This window comes from Leucopleurus acutus (assembly GCF_964270905.1).
Source record: "Leucopleurus acutus genome assembly, chromosome: 7".
Taxonomy (NCBI): domain Eukaryota; kingdom Metazoa; phylum Chordata; class Mammalia; order Artiodactyla; family Delphinidae; genus Leucopleurus; species Leucopleurus acutus.
Genome location: NC_139150.1, coordinates 92,412,806 through 92,430,915, shown reverse-complemented (window position 1 = coordinate 92,430,915; position 18,110 = coordinate 92,412,806). Strand labels below are relative to the sequence as shown.

Here is an 18,110-nt window from a genome sequence, read left to right as displayed (position 1 = left end):
TTTCTTTTGATTTCCATTTGCATGGAATATCTTTTGCCATCCCCTCACTTTAAGTCTGTATGTGTCCCTAGGTCTGAAGTGGGTCTCTTGTAGACAGCATATATATGGGTCTTGTTTTTGTATCCATTCAGCCACTCTGTGTCTGTTGGTGGGAGCATTTAATCCATTTACATTTAAGGTAATTATCAATATGTATGTTCCTATTCCCATTATCTTAATTGTTTTGGGTTTGTTATTGTAGGTCTTTTCCTTCTTTTGTGTTTCTTGCCTAGAGAAGTTCCTTTAGCATTTGTTGTAAAGCTGTTTTGGTGGTGCTGAACTCTCTCAGCTTTTGCTTGTCTGTAAAGGTCTTCATTTCTCCCTCAAATCTGAATGAGATCCTTGCTGGGAAGAGTAATCTTGGTTGCAGGTTTTTCTCCTTCATCACTTTAAATATGTCCTGCCACTCCCTTCTGGCTTGCAGAGTTTCTGCTGAAAGATCAGCTGTTAACCTTATGGGGATTCCCTTGTGTGTTATGTGTTGCTTTTCCTTTGCTGCTTTTAATATGTTTTCTTTGTATTTAATTTTTGATAGTTTGATTAATATGTGTCTTGGCATGTTTCTCCTTGGATTTATCCTGTATGGGACTCTCTGTGCTTCCTGGACTTGATTGACTATTTCCTTTCCCATATTAGGGAAGTTTTCAACTATAATCTCTTCAAATATTTTCTCAGTCCCTTTCTTTTCCTCTTCTTCTTCTGCGACCCCTATAATTCGCATGTTGGTGCATTTAATGTTTTCCCAGAGGTCTCTGAGACTGTCCTCAGTTCTTTTCATTCTTTTTTCTTTATTCTGCTCTGCAGTAGTTATTTCACTATTTTATCTTCCAGGTCACTTATCCGTTCTTCTGCCTCAGTTATTCTGCTATTGATCCCTTCTAAAGTATTTTTAATTTCATTTATTGTGTTGTTCATCATTGCTTGTTTCCTCTTTAGTTCTTCTAGGTCCTTGTTAAATGTTTCTTGCATTTTCTCTATTCGATTTCTAAGATTTGGGTCATCATTACTATCGTTATTCTGAATGTTTTTCAGGTAGACTGCCTATTTCCTCTTCATTTGATAGGTCTGGTGGGTTTTTACCTTGCTCCTTCATCTGCTGTGTGTTTCTCTGTCTTCTCATTTTGCTTATCTTACTGTGTTTGGGGTCTCCTTTTTGCAGGCTGCAGGTTCGTAGTTCCTGTTGTTTTAGATGTCTGTCCCCAGTGGCTAAGGTTGGTTCAGTGGGTTGTGTAGGCTTCCTGGTGGAGGGGATTAGTGCCTGTGTTCTGGTGGATGAGGCTGGATCTTATCTTTCTGGTGGGCAGGTCCACATCTGGTGGTATGTTTTGGGGTGTCTGTGGCCTTATTATGATTTTAAGCAGCATCTCTGCTAATGGGTGGGGTTGTCTTCCTGTCTTGGTAGTTGTTTGGCATAGGGTGTCCAGCATTGTAGCTTGCTAGTCATTGAGTGAAGCTGGGTGTTCGTGTTGAGGTGGACATCTCTGGGAGATTTTCACCGTTTGACATTACATGGAGCTGGGAGGTCTCTTGTGGACCTGAAGTCAGCTGAAGTTGGCTCTCCCACCTCAGAGGCACAGGAGCACCAAGAGCCTTTCATCCACATGGCTCAGAATAAAAGGGAGAAAAAATAGAAAGAAAGAAAGAAAGAGGATAAAATAAAGATAAAATAAAATAAAGTTATTAAAATAAAAAATAATTATTAAAAAAATTTTTTGAAAAATAAAAAGAAAACGGACTGACAGAACCCTAGGGCAAATGGTGAATGCAAAGCCATACAGACAAAATCTTACACAGAAGCATACACATACACACTCACAAAAAGGAAAAGGGGAAAAAATAATATATCTTGCTCCCAAACTCCACCTCCTCAATTTGGGATGATTTGTTGTCTATTCAGGTATTCCACAGATGCAGGGTACATCAAGTTGACTGTGGAGATTTAATCCGCTGCTCCTGAGGCTGCTGGGAGGGTTTCTCTTTCTCTTCTTTGTTCGCACAGCTCCCAGCGTTCAGCTTTTGATTTGGCCCCACCTCTGCATGTAGGTGGCCTGAGGGCGTCTGTTCTTCGCTCAGACAGGACAGGGTTGAACAGCTGATTCGGGGGTTCTGGCTCACTCAGGCTGGGGGTGGGAGGGGTACGGATGCTTGGCGAGGCTGCGGCGGCAGAGGCCAGTGTGACGTTGCAGCAGCCTGAGGCACGTCGTGCCCTCTCCTGGGGAAGTTGTCCCTGGATCACGGGACCCTGGCAGTGGCAGGCGGCATAGGCTCGCGGGAGGGGAGGTGTGGATAGTGACCTGTGCTTGCACACAGGCTTCTTGGTGGCAGCAGCAGGCTTAGCATCTCCTGCCTGTTTCTGGGGTTCCCGCTGTTACCGTGGGGGTCCGCGCTGTTACCGCGGCTCGCGCCCATCTCTGGAGCTCCTTTAAGCGGCTCTCTTAATTACCTCTCCTCGAGAACCAGGAAACAAAGAGGGAAGAAAAAGTCTCTTGCCTCTTCGGCAGGTGCAGACTTTTTCCTGGACTCCCTCCCTGCTAGCCGTGGTGCACTAACCCCTTCAGGCTGTGTTCACGCTGCCAACCCCAGTCCTCTCCCTGCGATCCGACTGAAGCCCGAGCCTCAGCTCCCAGCCCCCGCCTGCCCCGGTGGGTGAGCAGACAAGTGTCTCGGGCTGGTGACTGCTGGTCGGCACCAATCCTCTGTGCATAAATCTCTCTACTTTGCCCTCCGCATCCCTGTTGCTGCGCTCTCCTCCGCAGCTCTGAAGCTTCCCCCCTCTGCCACCCACAGTCTCCGCCCGCGAAGGGGCTGCCTAGTGTGTGGAAACATTTCCTCCTTCACAGCTCCCTCTCACTGGTGCAGGTCCCATCCCTATTCTTTTGTGTCTGTTTTTTCTTTTTTCTTTTGTCCTACCCAAGTACGTGGGGAGTTTCTTGCCTTTTGGGAGGTCTGAGGTCTTCTGCCAGCATTCAGTTGGTGTTCTATAGGAGCAGTTCTACGTGTAGATGTATTTCCAATGTATCTGTGGGGAGGAAGGTGATCTCTGTCTTACTCTTCTGCCATCTTCCTCAACTCTAAAGGGTAGTCTTTCCAACAAATGGTGCTGTCGAAAATGGATATCTGCATAGAAAAGAATGACATTTGATCCTTACCTTACACCATATACAGAATTGACTCAAAATGGATCAATGACATAAATATAAGACCTAAAACAACAAAACTCTTAGAAGAAAACACAAGACAAAAGCTTCATAATATTTGATTTGGTAATGACTTCTTAGAAAACAGTGAGTACTGACAATGATGTGGTGAATTTGGCATCCTTGTGCACTGTCAGTGGGAATTTAAAATGGTACAGCTACAATTGGAAAAAAGTATGGAGGTTCCTTAATAAATTAAAAGTAGAATTACCATATTACCTAGAAATTCCACTTCTGGATATATACCAAAAACAAAGTAGGGTCTTGAAGAGATATTTGTACACTCACATTCCTAGCAGCATTATTCATATTATTTAAAACAAGGATGTAACTCAAGTGCCCATCAAATGATGAATGAATAAGCAAGATGTGTTATATACTTACAATGGAATATTTCATTGTTTTATTCTAAAAACTTCATGTTTAGGAAGGAAATTCTGCAATATGCTACAACATAGTCAAACCTTGAATACATTATGTTAAGTGAAATAAACCAGGAACAAAAAGACAAAAACTGTATAAGTCCAGTGATATGAGGCATTTACAGTAGTCAAAATCAAAAAGACAGAACATATAATGGTGGTTGCCAGAGGCTGGGGGAATGGAGAAGTTGAGTTGTTTAATAGGTATACAGTTTCAAATTTACAATGAAAAGAGTTATGAGGATGGATGGTGGAGATGGCTGCACAACAATGTGAATGTATTTAGTACCACTGAACTGAATGCTTACAAATTATTAATATGGTAAACTTTATGTTAGATATATTTTAACTCAATAAAAAAGAAAGGTTAGGGCTTCTCTGGTGGTGCAGTGGTTGAGAGTCCGCCTGCCGATGCAGGGGACATGGGTTCGTGCCCTGGTCCGGGAAGGTCCCACATGCTGCGGAGCGGCTGGGCCCATGAGCCATGGCTGCTGAGCCTGCATGTCCGGAGCCTGTGCTCCGCAACGGAAGAGGCCACAACAGTGAGAGGCCCACGTACCACACAAAAAAAAAAAAAAGAAAGAAAGAAAGTTTAAAAAAAAAAAGAAAGAAAAAAAAGAGACATCACTGAAAGCTAACATGAAACAAAGCTGTGTCTGGGTCCCACTCTGCATCCTGTCTGGGTTTGCTGGCATCACAGGAACCCATCTGGATACTTGGCAAGTTTGAGAATAGGATGTGGGCACCTGTAGGAAAGTTCAATGTGTCAGTGACAAATGTTTCCCTGCCACTTGGAAGGGCACCTCACATTGGGTATAATGAATTAAATGGTGCCCCCACTGAATATGTCCATGTTCTAATCCCTGGAACCTGTTAGTGTGACATTATTTTGGAAAAGGGTCTTTGCATATGTAATTATATCAAAAACTTATTTGCAATCATTCTAGATTATCCAGGTGGGCTCGAAATCTAATGACAAGTGTCCTTATAATAAGAGGAGAAGACACCGACAGAAAGGAGGAGAAAGACCATGTGAAAATGGAGGCAGAGATTGGAGTGAGCAGCCACAAGCCAAGGAATGCCAACAGCCATTCGCTGAAGTTGGAAATTGCAAGGAAAGGAATCTTTTCTAGAGTCTCTGGAGAGATCATGGCCCTGCAAACACCTTGATTTTGGACTTCTGGCCTCCAAAACTGTGAGAAAATAAATTTCTGCTCTTTTAAGCCAAAAAAGAAAGAAAGAATGGCTGATAACTTCCCAATCTGGGGAGAGAAGATTTGGACATACAAGTTCATGAAGCTAATAGGTCAACACCAAATATCAACCCAAAATGATCTTCTCAAAGACACACTATTAAAAAACTGTGTAAAATCAAAGACAAAGAGAGAATTTTTAAAACTGTCAAGAGAAAAACAAACCCTCACATAATAAAGGAACCCCCAATAAGTCTATCAGCGGATACTCAGTGGAAACCTTGCAAGCGAGGAGAGAGTGGGATGAAAAATTCAAAGCGCAGAAAGAGAAACACTGCCAAAGAAGTTTACCCAGAAAAGCTATCTTTCAGAAATGAAGAAGAGATGTTTGTTCTCAAATAAAAGCTGAGGGAGCTATTCTACACTAGACCTGCCTCACAAAAAATGCTGATAGGATTTCTTCAAGCTGAAAGGAAATGACGGTAATTACTAACATGAGAACGTATGAAAATATAAAACATTCTGGTAAAGGTATGTATATGGACAAATTCAGAATATTGTAATATTGTAATACAGTGTTGTGTTAATCACTTTAGTATAAAGGTTAAAGGATAAAATTATTTAAAATGACAATAATAATAATGTGTAAAAATATACAATATACAAAGAGGTAAATTTTGACATCAAAAACATAAAATGTGGGGTGGGGGAGTAAAAGGGTAGCATTTTTGTATGCAATTGAAGTTAAGTTGTCATCATCTTAAAATAAACTGTTACATCTATGTTTTATGTAAGGTTCATGGTAACCACATAGCAAAAACCTACAATAGATACATAACAGTTAAAGAGAAAAGAATCAAAGCTTACATTACAGAAAAGCATAAATTCACAAAGAAAGCAAGAGAGGAAGAAAGAACAATGGAACTACAAGAGTCAGAAAAATATTAATAAGATGGCATTAGTAAGTCCTTACCCATCAACAGTTATTTTAAATATAATGGATTAAATTCTCCAGTCAAAAGGCAGAGGAGCTGGATTTTTTTTAAAAAAGATCCAACGAAATGCTCCCTACAGAAAACTCACTTCAGGTTCAAAGACACATACAGACTGAAAGTGAAGGGGAAAAAAATATTTCCTGAAAATGCAAACAACATGAGACCATGGATAGGTATACTTATATCAGACAAATTTTATTTAACTTTTTAACATTTTTATTGAAGTATAATTGCTTTATAATGGTGTGGTAGTTTCTGCTGTATAACAAAGTGAATCAGCTATACATATACATACATCCCCAGATCTCCTCCCTCTTGCATCTCCTTCCCACCCTCCTTTATCCCACCCCTCTAGATGGACACAAAGCACCGAGCTGATCTCTCTGTGCTATGTTCCTGCTTCCCACTAGCTATCTATTTTACATTTGGTAGTGTATATATGTCCATGCCACTCTCTCACTTCTTCCCAGCTTACCGTTCCCCCTCCCCATGTCCTCAAGTCCATTCTCTATGTCTGCATCTTTGACAAAGAGACTTTAACTCAAACACTGTAACAAGAGACAAAGAAGATCATTACATAATGATAAAGGGGTTGATTCACCAAGAGAATATAACAATCGTAAATTCATATGCACCCAACATTGGAGCACCCAGATATATTAACAGTGAAGAAGGCAGAAATAGACAACAATACAATAATAGTAGAAGACTTTACTATCCCACTTTTAACAATGAACAGACCATATAGACAGAAAATCAATAAGGAAACACTGGACTCAAACTATACTTTAGGCCAAATGGACCTAACAGACATATGCAGAATATTCCATCCAAGAGCAGTGGAATACATATTCTTCTCCAGTGCACATGGAACATTCTCCAGGATAGATCATATGCTAGCTCACAAAACAATTCTCAGCAAGTTTAAGAAGACTGAATTGATACCGAACAACTTTTCAAACCATGATGGTATGAAACTAGAAATCAATTGACAGGAGAAAAACTGAAAAACTCAGAAATATGTGGAAATTAAACAGCACACTCCTCAACAACCAGTGGGTCAAAGAACAAATCAAAACAGAAATGAAATATCTTAAAACATATGAAAATGGAAACACAACACACTAAAACTTAAGGGAAGCAGCAAAAGCAGTTCTAACAGAAGTTTGTAACAATATATGACTACGTTAAGAGAAAATAAATATCTCAAATAAACAACCTAACTTCACACATCAAAAAATTTAAAGAAAAGAACAAACTACATCCAAAGTTAGCAGAGGAAAGGAAACAACAAAAATCGGAGCAGAATCAATGAAATAGAGACCAGAAAAACAATAGAAAAAAATCGAACAGCACATTAAAAGGATCATACACCATGATCAAGTGGAATTTATCCCTGTGCTGCAAGGATGGTTCAACATATGCAAATCAATAAATGTGATACATCACACTAATAAAATGAAAGATAAAAATATAATCACTGCAATAGATGGGGAAAGCATTTGATGAAACAAAATATCCTTTCATGATAAAAAAAAACTTCACAAATTGAGTATAGAATACAGGTCATATTCAACAATCCTATAGCTAAAATCACACTCAAGAGTGAAAGGGTGAAAGCTTTTCCTCTAAGATCAGAAACAAGGAAACAAGACAAGGGTACCCAGAGTGGCACCACACATATTCAACATGATACCAGAAGTCCCAACCAGAGAAGTTAGGCAAAAATAAGAAATAAAAGGCATGCAAATCAGAAAGAAAGGAGTAAAACTGTTTTCAGATTTATGGTCTCATAGATAAAAAATCCTGAAGACTCCATCAAAAACTGTTAGCACTAATTTTTAAAATTCAGTGAAGTTCCAGGATACAAAAATCAACATCCAGATATCAATTTCATTTCTATACACTAGCAACCCAATATCTGAAAAAGAAATAAAGAAAACAATCTTATTTATAATAGCATCCAAAACAATTAAATACTTAGGAACAAATTTAACCAAGGAGGCAAAAGATCTGTACACTGCAAACTATGAGACCTTGATGAAAGAATTTGACAAAGACACAAATAAATGGAAAGATACCCCATGTTCATGGATCAGAAGAATTAACATTGTTAAAATATCCACATTACCCAAGGCCATCTACAGATTCAATGTCATTCCTATCAAAATTCCAATGGCATTTTTCACGTAAATAGAAAAAACAATCCTAAGATTCGAATGGAACCACAAAGACCACAAAAAACCAAAGCAATCTTGACAAAGAATAAACAAAGCTGGAGTTACCACACTTCCTGTTTTCAAACCTTATTACAAAGTTATAGTAATCAAAAGAGTATGGCATAAAAACAGACACATAAAACAATGGAACAGAGTTGACAGCCCAGAAATAAACCCACACATATACAGTTAATTATTATTTGATAAGGGAGCCAAGCACACTTACTGGGGAAAGGATAGTCTCTTCAAATAATGGTGTTAGGAAAACTGGATATCACATGTAGAAGATGAAGCTGGACTCTTAATTTACACCACTCACAAAAATTAACTTAAAATAGATTAAAGACATAAACATAAGACCTGAAACTGTAAAACTCCTAGAAGAGAACATAGGGTAGAAGCTCCTTGACATTTGTCTTAGTATTTTTTGGATATGACATCAAAAGCACAAACAACAAAAGCAAAATTTAAAAAATGGGACTACATCAAACTAAAAACCTGTACAGCAAAGAAACAATTCACAAAATGAAAAGGCAACATATGGAATGAGAGTAATATTTGTAAACAAACTAATTAGGGGTTAATATCCAAACTACATAAGAAATTCATTTAACTCAACAGCAAAAAACCAAGCAATTCAATTAAAAAATGGACAGATGATCTAAATAGACAGTTTTCTGAAGAACACATATAAATGACCAACAGGTGTATGAACAGATGCTCAACATCAACAATCATTAAACACAAATCAAAACCACAATAAGATATCATTTCAAACCTATTAGAATGTTTATCTTAAAAAAGAAAAAGATAAAAGTGGAGGAAAGGAATGCCTGTACACTGTTGGTGGGAATGTAAATTGGTGCAGCCATTATGCAAAACAGTATGCTCAAAAAATTAAAAAGAGAACTACCATATGATCCAGGAATCCCACTTCTGGGTATATAGCCAAAGGAAATGGAATAAAATTACTATCTCAAAGAAATATCTGCACTCCCATATTCACTGAAGCATTATTCACAATAGCCAAGGTATGGAAACAACCTTAGTGTCCATCAACAGAAGAATGGTTAAAGAAGATGTGACAAATATATCTACATATATAGATATACACACAATGGAATATTATTTAGCCAAGAAAAAGAATGAAATCTTGCCTTTTGAGCAACATGGATTGACCATGAGGACATTATGCTACATGAAATAAATCAGAAAGACAAATACTGTGTGCTATCACTTACACATGGAATGTAACAAAGCTGAAACTCACAGAAACAGAGTAGGATGGTAGTTGCCAAGGTCTAGGAATTGGGGGAAATGGGGAGATGTTGATCAAATGGTGGAAACTTCCAGTTATAAGATGAGTAAGTTCTGGGCATCTAACATACAGCATGGTGACTGCAGTTAACTATATTGTATTATATACTTCAAAGTTGCTAAGAGAGTAGATCTTAAATGGCTTAACCACACACACACAAAGGTAACTGTGTGAAGGAATGGAAAAGTTAACTAACCCTACTGTGGTAATCATTTTGCAATTATGTATTTATAGCAAATCATCACACTGTATACCTTAAACTCACTCAATGTTATATGTTAATTATTTCTCAATGAATATGGAATACAAAACAAAACTGCAGTCCACCATTGTTGGCTTAGTTGATCAGACTGGCATCCCAACACAGTCTATTGGAGGAAGCCTCTCCTCACTCACTTTTGGGAGTAGCCTCTGCCTTGTATGTTAACTAGTTGTTCTAGTCACTCCTAAGGTCACCAGCCTGAAAAGCAGTATATACAAAAAGAGACTGATGAGATGAATCTATCCTGGCTAAGGTGCCAACTAGTGAATTATAGTCCTTTCAGACCTATACTATAGCACCTTTAAGCTACAGAAGGAGCTGCGAAGGACCTTAAGGACTACTCCTTCAAGATCCTATAACAATTTAAGTTGGAATACAGCATATGGTAGACACAGCACAAAGTGGCAGCAGCCAAAGTGCAAACGCACCAGGAACTAACAGTACCTTCTTAGGCAGAACTTGCTGTGTGGTAAAATCAGTTAGAAAGCCAAGAGCAGCCCAGAGGTAGGCCCCTCCATTGAACACTTGAGTCATTCTGCTCACTGTGCCAACTGTTCTAAAATTACGTCCAGGATTTAATTTATGGAGGTGACCAAGTGATGATAAAGAGAATCCAATGCCTCTGAAACTCATTAGTTACATTTCCTGAAAGAAGGGGACATGCAACACCACACAGGGCTAGTGGGTAAGTACCAGGTTTGGTCAGGAGGCACAAGCAGGAACAAGGAGAAAGCCTATGCCAGAGTGTTTATTGGAATTTTGACAGAAAATGTAAGGGAGGGCAGAGTAAACAATTTAGGATTGCTTAGTTTGAATAATTCTGGTGGGTTTTAGGCTATAGGTGTGGTCTCTAGTTGCCTGGTACCTGACCCTGGGACATTTTAGGTCAGGGGAAATATTGGCTTAGTGTGTAAGTTAGATAAACGGGGTAATTGAGGCTCTAGACTCCAGATTGGTTGGTTGATTTGCATATGAAAGACAAGCTCCCAGAGAGCCCTTTGCTAGCCCAGTGTGGGGCAGTCTCTCCCTGGCCAGACAGCTTTTTAAGATGTCAAAACATCACAAAATACAGAAAATGAAAACTTGATTAATACACTGCTGCTGCTCTACATGGCCGTTTGTCCACCAGGCTCACTCATCTCAAGACCCATATGCCAGGACCACACAAATGCTGAAGGAGTGTGAACCTGCCTAGGTACAGACACCCTGAACCCATCTGCATGAAGAGGAGCCAGAAATCACCAACATTTATGGGTATTCTTTGGCCCTAGAGAATGGACCAACTCTAAAAATAGAGTTACCATGTGATCCTGCAATCCCACTCCTGGGCATATATCCAGAGAAAAGTCTAATTTGAAAAGATACATGCACTCCAATGTTCATAGTAGCACTATTAACAACACCAAGACATGGAAACAACGTAAGTGTCCATCAACAGATGAATGGATAAAGAAGATGTGCTATTTATATGCAATGGAATATTACTCAGTCATAAAAAGAGAATGAAATAATGCCATTTGCAGCAACATGGATGGACCGAGAGATTATCATACTAAGTGAAGTAAGTCAAACAGAGAAAGATAAATATCATTTGATATCACTTATATGTGGAATCTAAAAAAAAAGATACAAATGAACTTATTTATGAAACAGAAATAGATCCACAGACATAGAAAACAAACTTATGGAACCAAAAGGGAAAGGAGGGGAGGTATAAATTAGGAGTTCAGAATTAACATATACACACTACTATATATATAATAGATAATCAACAAGGACCTACCGTATAGCACAGGGAACTATAATCAATATTTTGTACTAACCTGTAAGGGAAAAGAATCTGAAAAGAATCACTTTGCTGTACACCTGAAACTAACACAACATTGTAAATCAACTATACTTCAATAAAAAAATATATAATGCTTCCTTTGGAATTTTCCTGAAGGTCAATGACCAGTGGGTATCTTTACTGTGCATTGGCAGGAGGCTATCTTAACCCATGAACTGATTATTTTGCTATCAATGAATAGAAAATTTAGTCCATACATTACATTTAGTCCATACATACATTTTTTAAAAAGAGAAATTTCTTTTTTAAATATTTATTTATTTGTTTGTTTGGCTGTGCCAGGTCTTAGTTGCTGTGTGCAGGATCTTCGTTGCGGCATGCAGGATCTTTAGTTGTGGCATGTGGGAATCTTTTAGTTTCGGCATGTGGAAATCTTTTAGTCTCGGCATGTGGGATCTAGTTCCCTGACCAGGGATCGAACCTGGGCCCCCTGTATTGGGAGCGTAGAGTCTTAACCACTGGACCACCAGGGAAGTCCCGAGACAATTTATTTAAGAAATTGACAATTAGTCCTTATTGTTTTGAGTGCAATTTGAATCCATCCTCACTTCTAAATTCCACTGCCACTTTCTTATTGTGAGTCACTTCACCAACCAGAACAATTACTGCGATCCCCAGTTCCACTCTTTCAATCCTGCAGTAGTGCCTCTGCTCAGCTTCTAAAACTGCCATTTTCTTGTTTAAAACCTTGCCTGGGAAAGTGTCCAGCTACAGATTGTAATGGTGACCACCTGAATCTGAATCTCTTCAACCTTCCAAACCAGAAGATCAACAATGACAAGTAAAACAACACAAATAAAGAACACTAATAAAATTACTATTGGCCATGCTTTAGATATACTAGGGTGCAGAGAATACCATGAACTTCTAATTATTTACAAGTAGAGAAATGAAAAACAAATTTCAACAGGCTCTCATTGAGATAGGCCTGGGACCTGGGACCTTTTGCTGCAGTGCTGCAATGCTTGCACCTGGACAAACCTCTCCTCAAGCAAAAAAGTACAAAGAAACTATAAGGGACTAAAAATAACTGCGTGCATGCGCTGTTGGGACAAATTATGGACAAAAGATACAAAAAGAACAAAAAACCTCCCTACTGTCACTTCTGAAGACCTGGGAACAAAAAAACAGGGTGTCCGGAGCAAAAGCAGGGTACTGAACACGCCCCCTGCACTCAACACCACCAGAGGGGTGGACAAAACACTTAAGCCACCCCTCTGGCCCAACCCCTGGACACCCCCTACGCTCACCCCATATAAAGAACCAGCTCACTTACCCCCCCACCAAGGGAGCAAGTGAGCAAGGGAACCTGTAACTTGTTCTGGCTCCCCCCTGCTGCAGCAGGGGCTCCAATAAAGCCTTGCCTGAATTTCTTGTCTGGCCTCTAGTCAATTTCTATTTATTGAGGAAGGCCAAGAACCCTGGTCAGTATCATCATGGCTGGTAAAAGTCTACAGGCATGAAGAATGAGGGAAGGTGAACTTAAGAGATTCTGTGAAAAAGAAAAGTGGAACAGAAGATGCAGATAAAGATAGACAAAATCACTTCCAGAAAGTGAAATTACAACAGTAAGTGTCAAAATGCTAAACACAAGTTGAAGAATTGTCAATTCCTGGCATCAGCTATAATAATTGGGCTTGAAAGTAAGCAGAACTATAGGTATTAGCCTTTGGGATGCATTGCTTCTGGGGGGAGAATCTGCCAAATGGAGAAGTGGTGGCAGTGAAAAGAAAGAAGGAAGAAAAGGAAGAAGTAAAAGTTAAGGATCCTACAGAAACCAAAGACAAACATGTCATGCCACCTCTCCTCTTTTTCTGCCACCATCCCAACCGTTACCAACATAATCAAAAATTTTAAATGCATTTTAAAATACTGGTAGAAAAGGGCACTCTAACGCCAGGAAAATTATCAACAAAAGGCCTAGGACTGAAAAAAATTAACTCAATTCAACATAAAGTATACAAAAAGTAAATAGAAAATTCAAATTAAAATATTTCTTGTGATAGATATTCTTTCCAAAAATTAATAAGGGAGCAGAATACTGTAACAAACTTCTAAATTGAATTAAGTATTCATAAACAAGCAATTAGTTTTAAAACAATAAGTTTTTTAACATTGAATGCATGCATTGAATCAGCAATTTTAAAAACTAATGACAAAGAAGGACAAAACACACAAAAAATTCAATGAAAGTCAATCAAGTTCAGAAAAGGAATAGAAGAAAAAGACAAAGTCCACCAGGGAAGGAAGAGCAAATTATAGGGTGCCCAAGAGAGTACAGATTGGAATAAAATTTTAATAAGGGACTTTGAGGAAAGGCAGGAAGACAACAAAGAGTAAAAAAGTTTAAGGAGAAAGTGGATGAAATGCCAGGCAGGCAAGAAAAAAAAATCTGATCTTTATATAATTAGAGTTACTAGAAAAGAAAAAGAAACACAACAGAAATAAATATTGATATTTAAATCTGTAAGGCAAGAAAACTATCTGGAAATAAAAGATAACTTAAATTTACATGTTGAGAGGGCCTACCTTGTACCTGGGAAAATGATTCAAAAACAAATCACTTTGAGAAATATGTTAGTAAAACAACTCTAAGGAAAAAAATCATCAGGTCCTCTAAACAAAATAATCAAATTACCTATAATGAGAAGAATATTAGTCTAGCACCAGCCTCTCAAGAGCAACATACAATGCAAAGCAACAGTGGAACAGCATTTTCAAAATATTCCATAGAACAAAAGTCATCCAAGGTTTTTATATTCAGCCAAGCTGCCTTTAACGTATCAAGTCTATAAGTAAACAGTTTTGACTGTGCAAGAACCCAGGGACTATTGTGCAGGTGAGTCATTCATGAGGAATCTACTATAGGATGAGCTCATGTAAACAGCACACACTGAGGAAACCTTGGTAAATGATTGCTGGTGATTATTTAATATATTTAATTGTAAATCAAATACTAACACAAGAGTAGGGTAATGGGTGAGAGAATAGTGTTTAATTGTTACATGTTCGGACTATGTGGAAAGAATTCCATTAAAAATGGGAGGAGAAGAGAGGGAGAAGAGTGAAATTTGAAAAAGGTAACTGACTGTTGTATATATGAGTGTCAGTGAGTACCATTTAAAACTGACAGACTAGATAGCAAAAGATTTTTTAAGAAAAAGGAAAATTAAGGGCACTGTAACAGGTATACATATAAAGAGTACTTAGAACAAAACAGAATCAAAAACCAAATAAAATAATAAAAGAAAATTTTGTTACATTTATTGTAAATAAAATATATCAATTATAGCATAAAATAATATGTCAGAATTGAAACAAAATGTACTTGTAACATTAAAAGTACATGGGCAAGGAAAAAAAAAAAAGAATGTACCAACTTGATCGACCAGGGTCAAGGCACACATACAAAGGCCCACAACCCCTGAATGCCCCACTCAAAATTCTCAGAGTCTCCCATACACGTACGCACTGATGCCTGAATATTCTTGCTTCACACACACACACACACACATACACACACACACACACACACACATGCACACACTCACCAGTGATAAATGCTGATGAATGCTTAATAAAATGCTTTCCAAGGGTAGCTAGGAAAGCTTTGATTTATGGAGCTTCACAACTTACCTGGTGTAACTATTCTCAGCATGACTAATTTCAACCTGACATCACAGAGCTAGGAAGAGATATGCACCATTGACTATACCAAGCTAGTATAAGCCAGTTCCAGTGCACCCCATCCCCTTTCATGTGAATATGTGCACACAGTCTGACTGCACCCTGAGTAACACCCTGAACTCTCACCCCAGATATACAAAGAAAACCACACTACATATCTCCAGAACATATCTCAGAACATACAATCTTTAATATACACTAAACACACCCATACAACTGCTACCTGAAACCTGAATGTACATACAAAACACCTCTCACTACCTTATTTTTACACAAAACCACTCACCTTGAATGTGCTCAAATACCAACATATGCAACCAACACACTACCCATATATTCACAACAAATAACCTGTAGATACATAGGCTTTCAAAAAACACCAAGTATACAGTTGTTTCATGAACCACCCAAAAAATACCCACACACAATACCACAGTCTCAAAATACATATACTCCACAATTCCTGAACACAAACCTACACAGCCTCTCTGTTTCCAAATACACACACTGAACCTCTCCCGTATCTCAGAATACACACCCCATAAGCCCCATGAACCTAAAGACACACACACACAGGCACAAAACACCCAAACTTGCCCAATATATAGAGGACCATCCCACAAACATTGAAAACACACATATAAGCAACTCCACCAAGTTCTTCAACCAGTACGTTCCAGAAATGACACAAGAGGATCCCTGAATGCTTTAATACACACACAAAACCCTTATGCACACTCTCATAAACTAACCATGAACATACACCCCTCATGCTCAGATACATAAAAGACACAAAAACACCAGCAATCCCTCAACTGTAGCTACATACACTCATGACCCCCACACACACATGGACACACACACCAGCAAATATTCCCAATCTCTAAATATATATATCCCCCAAAACACTATACATCATCCTTGCATTTCCAGAATCCAACATTACCACCACAATCCCCAAACATTTCCAAACACAAAAATCCCAGCATTCCAGGAAACCACTGTGACCATTTCTGACTACCTCAAACCCTATGAATTCACCCATGCCCTGATGGATATACACACAAACCAGTACACACTCCTAAGACACGGACACATCTCCAGCATATCATATATAAATACACATAAAACCCCTTCCAAATCCCAAATTACACATCTTAAACCTCCATACCCCTAAATACTTACTTAGAACCATATCATATACTTCCAGTACAAATAAATTCTCCCATTCTCCTGTATACACATAACTCCATTACTATATCAACACAAAAATACTTACTTCCAGATACAAATAACCCCCAGTGAAAAATGCAAACACATACTCTAGAAAATATTCATCTAATCTGCTACGCTCTTTGAATACACACACAAACTCAACATATATGTTTCTCACCACAAGCCCCAAATATACCCCCAATTACTCAGCATACTACAAATATGGAAACATACCAACCTATAACCAAAAATAGACATGAGGCTTCACACTATCTGCATATACATAATCCCACACTCCCAAATACTCACACTGAAATAACACCACCTGCTTCCAGAATACAGATTCATATAAACCCCACACCACACAACACATTCATATGCACATATACATTATACCACCAGTCCCATAAAACAGTCATACACCTTCCCTCACACACCCCAAAACACACAATTCCTGAAAACCACCAAAAGAAACGCACATAATACAGCATGCCCTGAATAGATACAAATGATCCCTCTACGTTTCAAAAATAAGCAAAACACACAACCCTACACCAAAAATAATAAACACAAGTACTTTTTCCAACTTTTCCACTATGTACATGCAGCTAACCCTTCAAAACCCACCATCAGACACGCATTTATAACATGCTGGGAGAAAACACACACATAAACGCACATTCCCAAAGTCTTACACTACAAATACATAATCCGAACAACTAGAGTACGTCTGAATTACATCTCAAACCCTCTACATAAACTCAAATACATCCACTCTCACAACAACACACTCATGTCTTCCACTTAACCCCAAATATCCACACAGACATCACCAACCCACAAATACAAATACACTACTCAGATTCTCACCAACTCCATAAATACACAAATAAACCTTACGCCAGGAATTCATGTAAACACATTCCCAATAGGCTCCCAAATAATGATATACATAAAACTGCCCATGAGGTCCTACAATCCCTGGAAGATCTACAAATACACATATACAACATGACACTTCCAGATACACATAAACACCCACAACTCCCCAACTGCCAAAAACAAGGATGTAACTTCTTAATATCCTTAAATACAGACACTGAACTCCAACGCACATATATATAATTCACACTACAAACACACCCACACAGTATTTTCACGACCCCAGAATACAAACATAAACTACCTTAAGCCCCATACGCACCTGCTGTGGTGTGTTATGAAGCAAAGCCTTAATAACCTGAATCAGCACTCCCTAAAGAAGTGTGGAGATATATACCATATAATTAATTTTAATGATATAATAGATGTGTGCACATAATTTACAAATAAGATAAAATGTACACTACTCTTCACTGTAAATTCTATATACCGAATTGATTCTTACCTAATGCTTTCGTTGATTTTTGCTGAACTCTTGCATCACCAGCCAACCTATGCTTGCAATTCCGTCATGATTTGAGAGTATCAGACTACGAATAAATGCTTATTGTTAGATTCAGCAAATTTACTCCTCTCATTGACAAAAGGGTACAGTTTGAACATAAGTGTTGATTGATATTTTTATGTTAAAAAGTTACTAGTGGGCTTCCCTGGTGGCGCAGTGGTTGAGAGTCCGCCTGCCGATGCAGGGGGCACGGGTTCGTGCCCTGGTCCGGGAAGATCCCACATGCCGCGGAGCGGCTAGGCCCGTGAGCCATGGCCGCTGAGCCTG

At 38.6% G+C, this 18,110-nt stretch overlaps 1 protein-coding gene across 1 annotated transcript in view; it reads left to right on the top strand.

Annotated features, from left to right (window-relative positions):
* FBXW12 (F-box and WD repeat domain containing 12) overlaps positions 1 to 18,110 on the top strand; it is a gene marked incomplete at both ends in the record, with an annotated part of 35,046 nt that overhangs the window by 16,487 nt on the left and 449 nt on the right.